Source organism: Sorex araneus, chromosome 1 (assembly GCF_027595985.1).
Source record: "Sorex araneus isolate mSorAra2 chromosome 1, mSorAra2.pri, whole genome shotgun sequence".
Taxonomy (NCBI): Eukaryota; Metazoa; Chordata; class Mammalia; order Eulipotyphla; family Soricidae; genus Sorex; species Sorex araneus.
The window spans coordinates 352,178,653-352,191,171 of record NC_073302.1 but is presented as its reverse complement, the minus strand read 5'-3'; the positions used below and the strand labels follow the sequence as shown (position 1 = coordinate 352,191,171).

The 12,519-nt window shown below is 42.3% G+C and overlaps 1 protein-coding gene across 4 annotated transcripts in view; it reads left to right on the top strand.

Annotated features, from left to right (window-relative positions):
- The window catches only part of ELMO1 (engulfment and cell motility 1), a 545,070-nt gene that overhangs the window by 408,477 nt on the left and 124,074 nt on the right, over positions 1 to 12,519 (top strand). Inside the window, exon 1 of one of the 4 annotated variants that reach the window (XM_055132331.1) lies at positions 3,063 to 3,294. The exons of the other annotated variants lie outside the window; for them this stretch is intronic. The gene's annotated coding sequence lies outside the window, so the exon portion shown is untranslated. Of the gene's footprint in view, positions 1 to 3,062; positions 3,295 to 12,519 lie in introns of those variants that run through there. 4 annotated transcript variants of the gene reach the window in all.

Genomic DNA, 12,519 nt, shown 5'->3' with positions numbered 1-12,519 from the left:
CTGCTTTATACGTTATAGATCAGTTATGGATCATCTACTCTTTATTTATGGGAGTATCTTTTAGTGATAATCTCTGGCTGGGGAATGTAATAGTCTCCAAAGGTGCTAAGAACAAACTACAAAAAGACTTTCCCCCTGAGATTCTGACTTAGCAGGGATGCAGTAGGACCCGGGAGATTTACATTTTTATGTAGCTCCTAAGGAAGTTCCTAAGTACTCGTTCCTAAGGAAGTTCAAAACTCTACAACTTTTGTCTCTGTTGAGTTACTCAATTTTCTGTATTTTCTGGTTTTCCCTTTCTGTGTATGAAGAATATTATTAACTCTCAGGGTTGTTGTGAGGATTGATGTATTAGTTCAAAGTGTTTCAAATGCTGCCCAGACTAGTAATTTTCCAAGTGAGTTAGCTAGATTAGTCCAACAGCTTAAGGATACCCTGTTATTGTTTTCTCTTGATGTCCCATTAGCACATTACAGAGATAAGCTGAGGCATATGCAGAGTTTGGGGGTGTATTTGGGGTCAGGGAATCACTTAGTGCAGAACCTGGGCCTGTCATTGTTCACAGGACAGAGGCCAGACTCCCTAACCTGTTCTCTAGAACCTTTGTGGCTATCCAGATTGACCTCACTCTGTCTTTTCAGTGTTTTGCTCTGTGATCAGTATATCTGACTGAATTTAAAGTTTTCAGAGATGCCCTGCTCTCTCCTAGCGTAGGACTTACACACGATTAAGCCTCTGCCCGAGTCCCTGTTACTCTCACTTCCAATTCATTAAATTTTACTTTTCCTGTTGATTTTAACTCAAATAGCATTTCCTCCGAGATACTTCTCTTTATCCCAGTAAGGTCAGTCTCTTTGTTTTTTGTGCTCACAGCACATCCAGCTCACAGCTTTCCTTTCTACCTCATGCCACAGTTGCTTTTTAATTGTCTTTGCCTCCTCTTCACAGGATATGCTTCAAGGGAAAAGCCACATCAGTTTCTTTCCTCACTAGCACAGTTAATTTTCTGGCATCGAAACACTAGGTACTTATTTGGATAAGTTGTATTTTGGCAGGGAAGATCTGGTTGGAAGGAAATTTCGGCATCAAATCAGTGAGGAGGGGAGTGTTTGACAGTCTCTACAGGGTGAGAGGGTAAAAGTTACACTGAAAGGAGAGAGTTTATTTGTAATACAGAAAGCTGGTAGAGAAACCCTGAGTAATTTATACCTGAGTACTTCATACCAAGTACTTTTTACTAGAGCACTAGAGTGTGAGTAAGTCCAATGGAGCCAAGAAAATGTCTAGAGGTGGGTCCCTGGACTGGAGTGATAGCACATCAGGTAGGGCATTTGCCTTGCATGCGGCTGACCCAGGTTTGATTCCTCTGTTTCTCTTGGAGAGCCCAGCAAGCTACCGAGAGTATCCTGCCCATACAGCAAAGCCTGGCAAGCTCCTTGTGGTGTATTCGATATGCCAAAAACAGTAACAACAAGTCTCACAATGAAGATGTTACTGGTGCCCGCTCGAGCGAATCAATGAACTGTGGGACAACAGTGCTACAGGGTCCCTGGAAGGCAGGATTTGGTGCAGCTTCTATCCCCATTTCACAGAGGTAAAAGCGCAAATCCAACATCCAGTGAGATGGATGGCTATGGAGTTTCTGAGAGTTGTTTTGAAATACAGAGGTTACAGCTGTACGTAAGTGGATGGTCACCCTTGATTTTAAGGGCCAGAGAGAAAGGTGAGGAGCAGGCCCCTCCAAAGCTGCTTGAGTTTTAGGACCAGCAATGTTCTCGTTTAGATTCATGGCAGAGGACAAGAGAACGGTCCTTTTCACTCTAAGTTAAAGTAGGATTGAAGCTTCTTCGATGCTGGCTGTCTTCCCCGTCTCTATAGATTTCAGGGCTTCACCTGGGACATGTCCCCTGTGATGTGGCCTGTCCATTGCCATTCCTTGCTCAGTGGAGGCCTCTGCTGTTACAGAGGAAAACAGCAGCACATTTCAAGTCAGGGTGATGAACTCTGGACCTGCAAGGAGAATTTGGAGCAAGCAGAAGGAGCAGATGGATGGGGTAAACTGAGCTGAAGGAATCCCAGGGAGAGCCCCGGTGTTCAGGGCACCTTGATGAGGTGCTAATGTGGAGAGGGCGCAATATGCTTAAAAATCTTCTACACACTTTGCAGTGCAGATATTCCATCCCAGAGGTTTGCTAGGATCCCCCCAGTGCCTGCTGGGAAATGCCGCCACACTTTGGGAGGGTGCTCAGGACCGTGAGGTGACCTTACCTAGACAAGGTCCTCACTGAGACTTCAGGCTAACTTTCAGGACATCTTGATTTGGAGTGGAGGAGCACTAGGGATTGTTAGATTCGTTTGCTGACAAGAAACCCGATTCTGGTTGTGGATTCTCCGGTGCAAACCCGCCGTTGTCCATGCTCACAGGCACACATTCCTGGCAATGTGGGCACCACGGGTGCGGCTGCCAAGTGAGGCAGACAGTTCTGTGACATTTCTGGCTCCGGAGCTGCATGGGAAGAGGGGAAGGGGGAACGCAAACTCACAATCATGTAGAAGTAAGAAGGGGGAGAGCTGAGATTGTGGTTGATTATGGGTCTGGCAGCAGATGTTCTACAGGAATCCAACTCGCTGCAGCCAGTCTGTTTCCATGGCAACAGAATCAGTAATTATTGAGCCAAGGCACTCCCCCCACTCCTTTCTGCCAACAAGGTGGAGGCTGATGAATATGAACTATCTGCAGGCCATCACCAGCTCTTCCTTTTTGTTCTTCCCTTTTCTTAAAGTTCTTTTAAGAGAAGTGGGAGTGTGGAATAGCACCCGAGAAGGGGAGTGATATATTTATTGATGAAAGAGGCCTAGGGCATTAGAATTAAAATGAAGTCATTATTTTTCTCTGGCAATTCCATAAGAGAAAAGCTCTTCCTAGAAAAAGCCGATGATCTCTGAAGATCCGAAATAAATGAGCAGGAGTTTCCCTGAGATGGAGGCTTGCTGTGATTGGCTGATCCGTGCTCGATTCCCGCCAATCAGAGCTCCGCTGGGCTCCAGCTCCATAAACATAAGCAAAGCTACATGCTTATTCTTCTGGTCTTGAAGTGTCTGCCCCCCGAAGGTGAGCAGTGGGTCTCTGTGCACATGTCTCAACTGGAAGCGTATTTCACGAGCACGCTGACTCAGGCGCCAGCCAGTGTACCAGCACGTTGTCCTTCGCAGGGACAACTCTGAGGCGTTTGGTGGCAGTAGCAGCTCAGCAGCCGTGTTTGTGGCTGGGAAAGATGGACTTACAGGAGCTTGGTGAGTAAACCTCTGCCTTCACATCTGTCTGCTGATACTGGTGGGCTGAGCGAAAGCGTAGCTTTGTCCTATTGTTTGCCGAGAGAACTATGAATTGAAAGAAGCACATGAAAGAGCGGCGTCTCAAGGGTTACTATCGTGTGTGAGCTTCTGTGTTCCAAAGGCTGCATTCTTTGCTGGCTTCTGATCTGACTTGCTGTTGACAGTGCAGGATTCTGGGGCTAGTTTGTCTAATTAGGATTAGTACGAGGAGCAGAATTCTGCTATTTTTTTCCCCCTTGAGTATTGAGCCCTTTATAGAAAGAAGATGCTTTAAAACTAAACCGGTCAGCCCTGTGCATTGAGAGAAAGCAAGAGATAGGTCCGAGCACAGTGCTGTGAGCTGCTTGATCATGTTGCTGGTATTTGCATTGTGAGAAGGGCTGCTGGTACAATGGTCTGTCAGACACTTCTCCAGACCCCAGCCTCACTGCTGTTCTCTGTCCAGGACGTGTGCAGCTGAGCTGGCTTGCGCCTTTTCCTTCTTTCACAAAACCAGTCTCCAAATTTAAAATGTTCCCTCTCTTTTTAAAAATAATAATTGCAAAGATGAGCTGAAGTGTAGTCAGATATGTTTCAGCTGTCAGAAAAATAAAAGCATGCTTTGAAATGACTAGTTTTGCATCCATTAAGATCTCTGAAAATCAGGGAGGGTTTGCAAAGTTATATTCAAGGATCTGCTCATTGCCAGGGAAGAGAAGCTCTTATTTGAAGCTTTCCTCCCTCGGGTTTAATTTTCTGACACTTGTGATGAGATTTTCAATTGAGTTGGGTAGAGGAGAAAGAATAAAGAAGCGCTTCTGTAAAACAACAATGGAGAAGCAGAGGAAGGAGCAACTCTTTGCGTTTAGGGATGCTTCTAGCTGCAAACTTAAAAAAATATATGTAACGAAATTGAAGCCAAGCTCAGGGTCTGGCTCTGGAGCACCACAGTGCTCATCACCGCAGACACGGAGAGACGAAGGCTTCTCTGTAACTTGGTGCAGAGCAGGGCTGAACTTTAGACTCTCCTCTCTCCTGAGGCATTTTTCACCAGACACTCTTGCTGGTTTTGAGACTTCTCCATTCAGCTTCCTTCTGCACCCCTCCCCCAATCAATCATCAATCAATCAATAAATGAGACTTTCTATCTTATGTGCTGGGAAGACTGACAGTGTACTTGCAGATAGAGGAAAGGAGAAACGGGATCATTAAAGCACCATGCATAGGAACGCTTTTTCTTAAAGACAGTGTCCTTTCGCTGTGGTGAGACTTCATGTGGCTCCAAATAGAATTTTCTGTCATCCAAATGGGTTCTGTCAGGAGCAGGTGATGAGACAAAAGAGCGGGGAAGGTTTCGGCTGTAGAAGACCCCAAAGCAGGGTGGCTGTGATTGGGTATCTGGGGGAGAGCTTCTGTTCAGTGACCATGAGGCAGTGGGCTGAGGCTGCAGGGGGAAATGGCGAGTTTCCTAATTGTGGGTGACAGCACAGGGGAAGCTGGAGCATTTCACCAGCTCAGTGACCCATTCAGTAAATGAAGACCTGTCTAGAAATATAGGCTGCCCAATGACCCCCAGAGACTTCGCATGGTGTCATCAACTGAGAGTGTCCCCTGCATGGAGGCAAATCTGTAAGCTCTGCAGCCAAGCACCTAGACAGATGCAGAGTTCAGAAGTCGTTTGCTGGATGCTGTACATTAAGTGACAGATGAGGGGAAAAAACCCTTCATCCTCTCTGGGTCTCCACCCCACTGGTCCTGCCGCTTCCTGAGAGAGAAGTGCTGGCACCTGTTGGCAAGAATGAGCCAAGAGACAGCCTTTTACGGAAGCAGTGAAAGTGTAAACACAAATGTAGAGAATAGGCATGAAACTATTTTTGGATCTTGGCACTCGAAGAATTTGAAAGCTGTGAACCTGCTCCCCGAGAGCATGAATGCACAGCACATAGCCCTCTGATGGCAGCCATAGCAGAGGGATATGGGATTGCTATCTGGAGGAGTAGCTAGGAGCATAGGGTACCTTTAAGTTCAATGTCTCCTTGTTGTGATGGAACTGTGAATACTGTGGCGGCTGTGTCTTAGTCAGCTGCTGTCCGAGGCAGTGATGGCAACACCTGAACGAGGTGCTGAGCATTCTCGCTCAAATGATGAAGTCTTGGAAATGATTCTAGAGAAGTTTTGTTTCCTCCTGACTTTGTGGAGTTGGTGAAAATAGAGTTATAGGTCATGAAGTGAAAATGCTCTTTCAGGCACCGGAATTATTGGGATGGCCTCCCCAGTGGTGGAAGGGGTCTCAAGAGTCATATCCAGAAGTGCACAGAGGGATCAGGTGGTTCAAAGGGCCACATACATCTGGAAGCCTGAGTTAGATCTCTACAATTGCCAGAAGTAGACCCCAAACTCCACCAAGTGGAACCCAAAACAAGTGCTCAGGAAGACATACAGGGCCATGCCTTGGACCCTGGGTTTTGTTCAGAGCTGGCCCTTTGGTACTACAATTAACTGTACCCTCACAACCCTTCTGTTTGATCCTGAGAAACTAGTCAGTTTTCACTTGTAGCTTGTAGGCCATTGTAAAGATAAATATGAAGATAAAGAGAAACGAAACCCTTCCATTTCTGATATACATCAGAATTGATCAGTATTAAGTTCTCTGTCAACAGACTTGCTGAATACAAACCTAATAGGAGCAATTGAGAGTTTAAATGAGAGCATTTGTCAGTTCTTGCACTTGAAATATAATTCATCTGAGTGGGAATACTAGAGCTCCTTGAGTGTTCCCTGTGTGCGAGCACTTTTCAGTACATTTTGTATCTGAAAATCTATTAGCTCTCTAATTTTTTTCAATATCCAGTACGACTATTTTTAAAACTAGTTCCTAAATGAGGAAATTGAATCACCAAAATATTTAGAAACTCACCCACGTGTATCCAGCTAGGATCTGGCAGGATATACTTTCCATTTTCCTACAAGTTGATTTGCTTGCTTGCTGCCTTCAGAAAAAGAAGGTGTTGGGTGGACAGAGGTGCGGTCTCAGCTAGAGAGCTGTCTCGTGGAGTCGGGCTACAGGGAATTGTCAAAAATAGTCATCATAGTAATGAAAATCAAATCAGAAAGGCATTCTGGAGTAGTTAGAATTATTCACAATGCAGTTTATACCAATAAGTCTCAACCAAGTACCTGTGTGTGCTCAACCAAACACCAAATACTCCATGTGTTTCCCCTGGTGTAATTGTGTGATGCACTTAACCTGTTCTGCACAACATTTATGTAGCTGGTAAGAACGTGTTTGATTTGTCTAGGAGAGCTGTCCCTGAGGGGTCACCAGTGCTACACTGCTACCCTTGGCTTCATTCACCAGGAATTCTTTTCATTTGCTATGACAGTAATGAGGGTTTTTAGAACATACATAGGGCCATAGGTAGGGCCAGTCTGTTGGGAGGTGTATGTGACCTCTAGGAATCACAAGGACCACCAGAATTCTGAGAATTTGTGAGCAGAAAGAAGATCTCGGCTCGGAAGTGTTCTAGGAGCAAACAGTGTACACAAGCTGAATAATAGAACAATTGGAGACTCCGATTTGGTCCAGAAATCTCTGAATTACAGTTTTCAAACTTTACTTCTCAGAGTCGGGATTTGAAAGGTTTGGGGTAATGTGATGCTAGCCAGGGTGTGAAGTCTTCACTCCTACTTGATCCAGGGAATCTCCACTTCTTTCTGTTTTATCATTTGTACTTTCCGGATTTCTGAAAAATGAATGGGGTGGAATTAAGTCACAAGAAGAAAAAAAGAAAAATGGTAGCTCTTGTTTAAATTTTCTAATTTGATATATACATAGATAGAAGACCAGAGTACATAGTCAAAAATCACAGTGCTAGATGGAGAAGGAATCTGTGGGTTTGGTAGGTTGTTGCTTGTTTTAAGCCCAAAGTTTATTTGTTCTGCATTCCTATTCATATGCACTTTCAGGAGACATATGTGTGGATGACAACTTTATAACTACACAAAAATAATGTCACATAGAGATGATTTGGTAAATATCTTAGACTGACACTGTCCAGTGCAAGTATAAGGCAAGTTATATATGCAGTTTCAGTTTTTTAACTAGTCACATTAAAAAAATTCAAGTAACTTAATGACAAACATGACTTTACCCAGTATTTCCAAATATTGTTATTTAAACATTCAACTACAAAACTGTTAGTGGAATATTTGTAATTTTTCATGTTAGTTCTTTGAAAGTTTTCTGTATTTTACACTAATAGTAAAACTCAATTTGGAAACAATTTTCATGGGAAGTCTGTATTTAGATTTTATTAAATGTGTTTTTTTCTACAAAGTAAATGTATACATACAAATTCTTCCAAGCATACTTAACCATTTTCCAGTGACTGAAGGAAATAACTCATTTTAAATGTCAATCAACTAAAATTAAGTAAAATTTAGAACTTTATTATACCATCACAGTAGCCACATATTTGCACATTCCCACAGTTTTATGGGATTAGTGACTGCTCTCCTGGAGATCATGGTGCTGAACACTCAAAGAACAGCCTTCATGCAGATGCAGTGGCCCTGCCCTTACTCCCTGTGGTGGTGGGGGTGGGGACCACACTCAGCAGCACGTGGGGCTTACTCCTGGCTCTGTACCGAGGAGGAATCACTCCTAACGGATTTGAGGGGGCCGTATGTGGTGCTGAGGATGGAACCTGGTTGTCCACAGGGCAGTCATCCTACCCACTGGACTGTCTCTCTCACCCACTTGTCCTCTTCTCTAATCTGTGAAGAACCTTGAAGACTTTCCTTAATAAGAGAAAGGGGTAAAAAATTAGTATACACAAACATCTTTGCCCACATTATGTATTGCAGACTTAACATGTAGCTAAATCTTGGCTTCTCATTAGTGAACTTTGGGGCATTAAAAGTGGTACCATTTATTTCAGCAAGCCAGCACTTAACATTTCTTTGTGCTACTCATTACGTCTAGTGCTATCTTCCTCATTCAGGATGTTTTGGCAACATGGATTTAGTTTTAACAAAAAGCTAAGAGAGCTGTGCATGAGAAGGTAACTTCTGCGAACAGATAATTCTTAATGAAGACAAATATAAATCAGAGCTCCAAGATGATTTAATTGCCCCATCTTATCCAATTCTGCATATTTTGTTTAGGTAGAAAATATCAACTGAGTAATTCTTTCGGTTAACTCAGTATTAAAATCTTATACTCAACAGCAAAGAATCTATTTAACCACTCTACCAATATGTTTTAAATTTAAAGTTCATCTTGAATATACCTTTTGCTAAATTACATCAAAATCATACTACTGTGCTCTCTCATAGAAGTATCAAGTCCAGCCTCCAAAGATGTCCTGGCATTGATGGTTTCATTAAGTATGTCAGGTTGAAGGCTAATGTCCACCTCAGTCTTAATCCTCTTAAATCTTTATTTTTATGAATATGTTTTAAAGAAATTCCATAAAATATTGAGAGAGAAAAAAATTATATAATTCAATACTATGGTTGAAATCGGAAACTTTCTGATAAAATTTCACCCATTTCCAACACTTTAGATAGAATACAAAATAGAATGCCATTACACACTTTAGCACTCAACCAATGTTTATTCGTTATTATTCATATTGTTAATGAACAAATTAATTTTATATTATTAATGAACAAATTAATTCATTTGAATCCACTGCAGTTTTTTTTCTTTCATGGTATAACTTTCTAGAATCCTCTAAATTGCTAGCTTGTTTCAAACAATCTATGATAGTCTAGAAATTTAAGACTAGGAAACCATTTACTTGGATGACAGAGCAATAATCTAGATTCTGAAACCAGGATTTTTATCTCCAGTAAATAAAATCTGGTGAGTTACTCAACTGTTGTATTCCTTGTCTCTTACATGAGTAAAGAAGAGTTTCAGACTTGGTGATTTTTAAAGTAATACACGTCTGAACAATCTATCCTCTAGGGCTTTGCTCCACTGATCATATTAATTCTTTTCATTGTGCTCAGTTAGAGTCTCAGAATCTTCCTTAACATTTAAGCCAACTACTACTAAACTATCAGAATTTATTTACAGCTGAAGCTGATCTTTCGTCCTTCTCTCATGTCTTTTGTCTAGTTCTATACCTTGTGTGGGGTTTTGAGAATAAGCATCAAGGAATTATGATCTGCTTGCAGAGTTTCGGGGATAAGGGAAGAGAAGTTCTTTTCTCATCCTCTTACTCAGCTGGTTCGTGGAGGTGTTGCTACTTTACAAGAAGGCTGAAGCCTAATACTTTGAAAATCTCACTCCCTACCCCCTCTTTTGAGATATGAATGATGAAGGACATATCAAGAAGAGCAGTTCACTGGCATCATTCCCAGATCTGGAAGCTTAATGAAATAAAATTTTCACTCTCGTTCTGACTTAGTTCAGAATTCTTATAGCTAGATATTTGAGATCGCATTTGGGATAGTTCTAACATCCACTTGACTAGTTGTAATGAAGCACCAATAAGCTAATAGAACTCAGACCCTCATGTCAGTATCTCACAACAGAGGCCCTTAATCAAATTATTTCTGAGTAGAGTCATCCAAGCCATGACTTTCTACAGATAAGATGGATCATCCTCATGTCTAATAGACCAGTGACTTAAAACCTATGTTTCAGAAACTTTCTTATATTCTTTCTTTGATACATGTGGTATCAAAGTGTGCCCTGGTACTTTTCTCGATATAAACTACTTAATGTTAAGGACTCAACCTGAGGCTCTGCTTCAGTGGTGTTAGGTTCATATAGTATATTTGCAGTCTCTTTAGTACTCTGGATGGTAGTAGCAAGACGACACACTTCCAGCCTTCGAGATGAGTGAGAGTCAAGAGCCAGAGCACTCGTCCTGGGCCTTACTCTGGGTCTTCCTTCTTCTTCCTTAGTATGGTTATGGAACCTCTCTGAATTTTGGTTCCCTTGCCAGTCAAAGATGCATCTTTCATCAGAATGTAGAAAAATGTTAAACGAATGTGATGTCTGCAGGGATAGTCAGCCAACCCTACTGTGCTCTGCAAAGAGAAAACTCATAAGATGGCATGCAAAGGCATTTTTTTTTCCTCAGAGGACATCTTATTTCAGATTTTTACTTTGGAAGTTATCATCTAATTTGAGAACCAACGTGCTAGAAGAATGTATCTCTGTCTGTTCTCGAGTCTTTCTCCTAAATCTTCAGAGACTACCACAGTGCCATGGTACTGGGCGCCTCTCCGAAAAGTAAAGAGCAGTACATCATGGAGCCTGGAGCTGGGAGTAAGGCTCCGGTCTAGTCTCCAGGATGGATTGGGCCTTACCACATTACCTCTCTGATCCTTTTAATTCCTTCCACTCATAATATATGGACACAATTGACACATTGAAACATTTAGAGAACATAGGAATTTATTTGATATGCTTTACAGATTTTAACAGAAGGTATCATTACTGCTAGTAGTTATGGTAATAGTAGTAGTTATAACAAAGCATTACTTCTAGTAGTCGAAATAGTAGTGGTGATAGTAGTGGTTGCAGTAAAATAACACTAAGTAGTAGTAAGTAGCAGGAGGAGCAATAGTAGTAAGTAGTAACAACAGCAGTAATGGCAGTAGTTGTAGTCATTCTCATAATAGTTGCAGCAATCGTACAAACAGTAGTAACAGTAGCAGCAGTAGCAGCAGTAGTAGTAGTAACAGTAGTAGCAGCAATAGTAGTCATTGTCATAGTAGCATCAGCATCAGCAGTATTAGTAGCACTAGCATCAGTAGTAATAGCCATTGTCATAGTAGCAGCAGCAGTATTAGTACCACTAGCATCAGTAGTAATAGTCATTGTCATAATATTAGCAGCAGTATTAGTACCAGTAGCATCAGTAGTAATTGTCATTGTCATATAGCAGCAGCAGCAGTATTAATAACAGCGGTAGCAGTCGTCACTGTCATAGTAGCAGTAGTATTGTGACCATTATTATTTTTAATGTCTCTGAACAGTGCCCCTTTGTTTCCTGAGGAGAAAACGTATTTCTGGAGTATTGAATGCTGTAGGATGACATATATTCTTCTCTGGTTTGGGGAGAGAGTCAAAACCAGATACTGTGCTAGTAGTGTTCCTCCAGGAAGAAGCCTGGTGACATTGAGGAAGGCTGTGACTTGTTATAAACAGTTGATGGCTTTTATAGTTTTAAGTTGGAGGAGTTCTTGGTCTTTGCATGTCACCCATGAATCCTTTGGATCAGCAAACCCAGGGCCTACCTACGCTCTGGGTTCAGTAGGCCTTGGAGAGGTGTGGTGGGGGACCATGCAGTCACTTTATTCTAGTGGGAAAAGTAAAGCTCAGAGAAATGATGGGCTTGCTGCTAAGTCTCTGTTCCAAATGACCTTGTCCACCTTTCCTTGTCCTCACTTTATTCAGCAGCCAGAATTTACAGAGAGACCACTGCCTGAGTTCTAGGCTAGGCGTGACGGATGAATACCTGAGGATGTTTTATGGAGGTATCTATTTTTATGTAATCACTTGCCTCAATGTTAAAATTGGCAAGAATATGGAGGTTATGAAAGTTTTTTCCAGATGATGTCTGTTATTTATGCTCCTACTAGTGTATTTGTGCATTCACATAAGTATTCATTTCCCTACTCATTTATATAGGGAATAAATATCCCCTATCTAAAAATCACTTAATTTTGGAGGGGGCCTGCAAAGGCGCCTCCAGAGTGCAGTACTTGTGAGGTGCAGGGGCTATTCCACACTGGCTGGCCAGTGTGGCCCAGTGCATTGGCTGGAGTACGTGGTGCTGCTTGGGCGTGAAGTGCAAGGAACATCTCGGACCAACAGTGCTGCTGGCCTGCTCCTGGTGATGTGCGAGAGACCATGTGGTGCAGGAATCCAGCCCAGGATCTCCAATGCTGGACATTCACCCTAACAACTGTGATATCTCCCAGCTCTCCAATTGGGTCTTGTTAAGAGTTGTATGGACCAGGGTGCAAAAAAGCACAGTAGAAATGACATCTGCACCTATATGTTTATTGCAGCACTGTTCGCAAGAGTCAGAATCTGGCAACAACCCAGGTGCCCGAGAACAGATGACTGGTTAAAGAAACTTTGGTACATCTACACAATTGAATACTATGCAGCTGTCAGGGGAGGTGAAGTCATGAAATTTGATTATAAATGGATAAACATGGAGAGTGTCATGC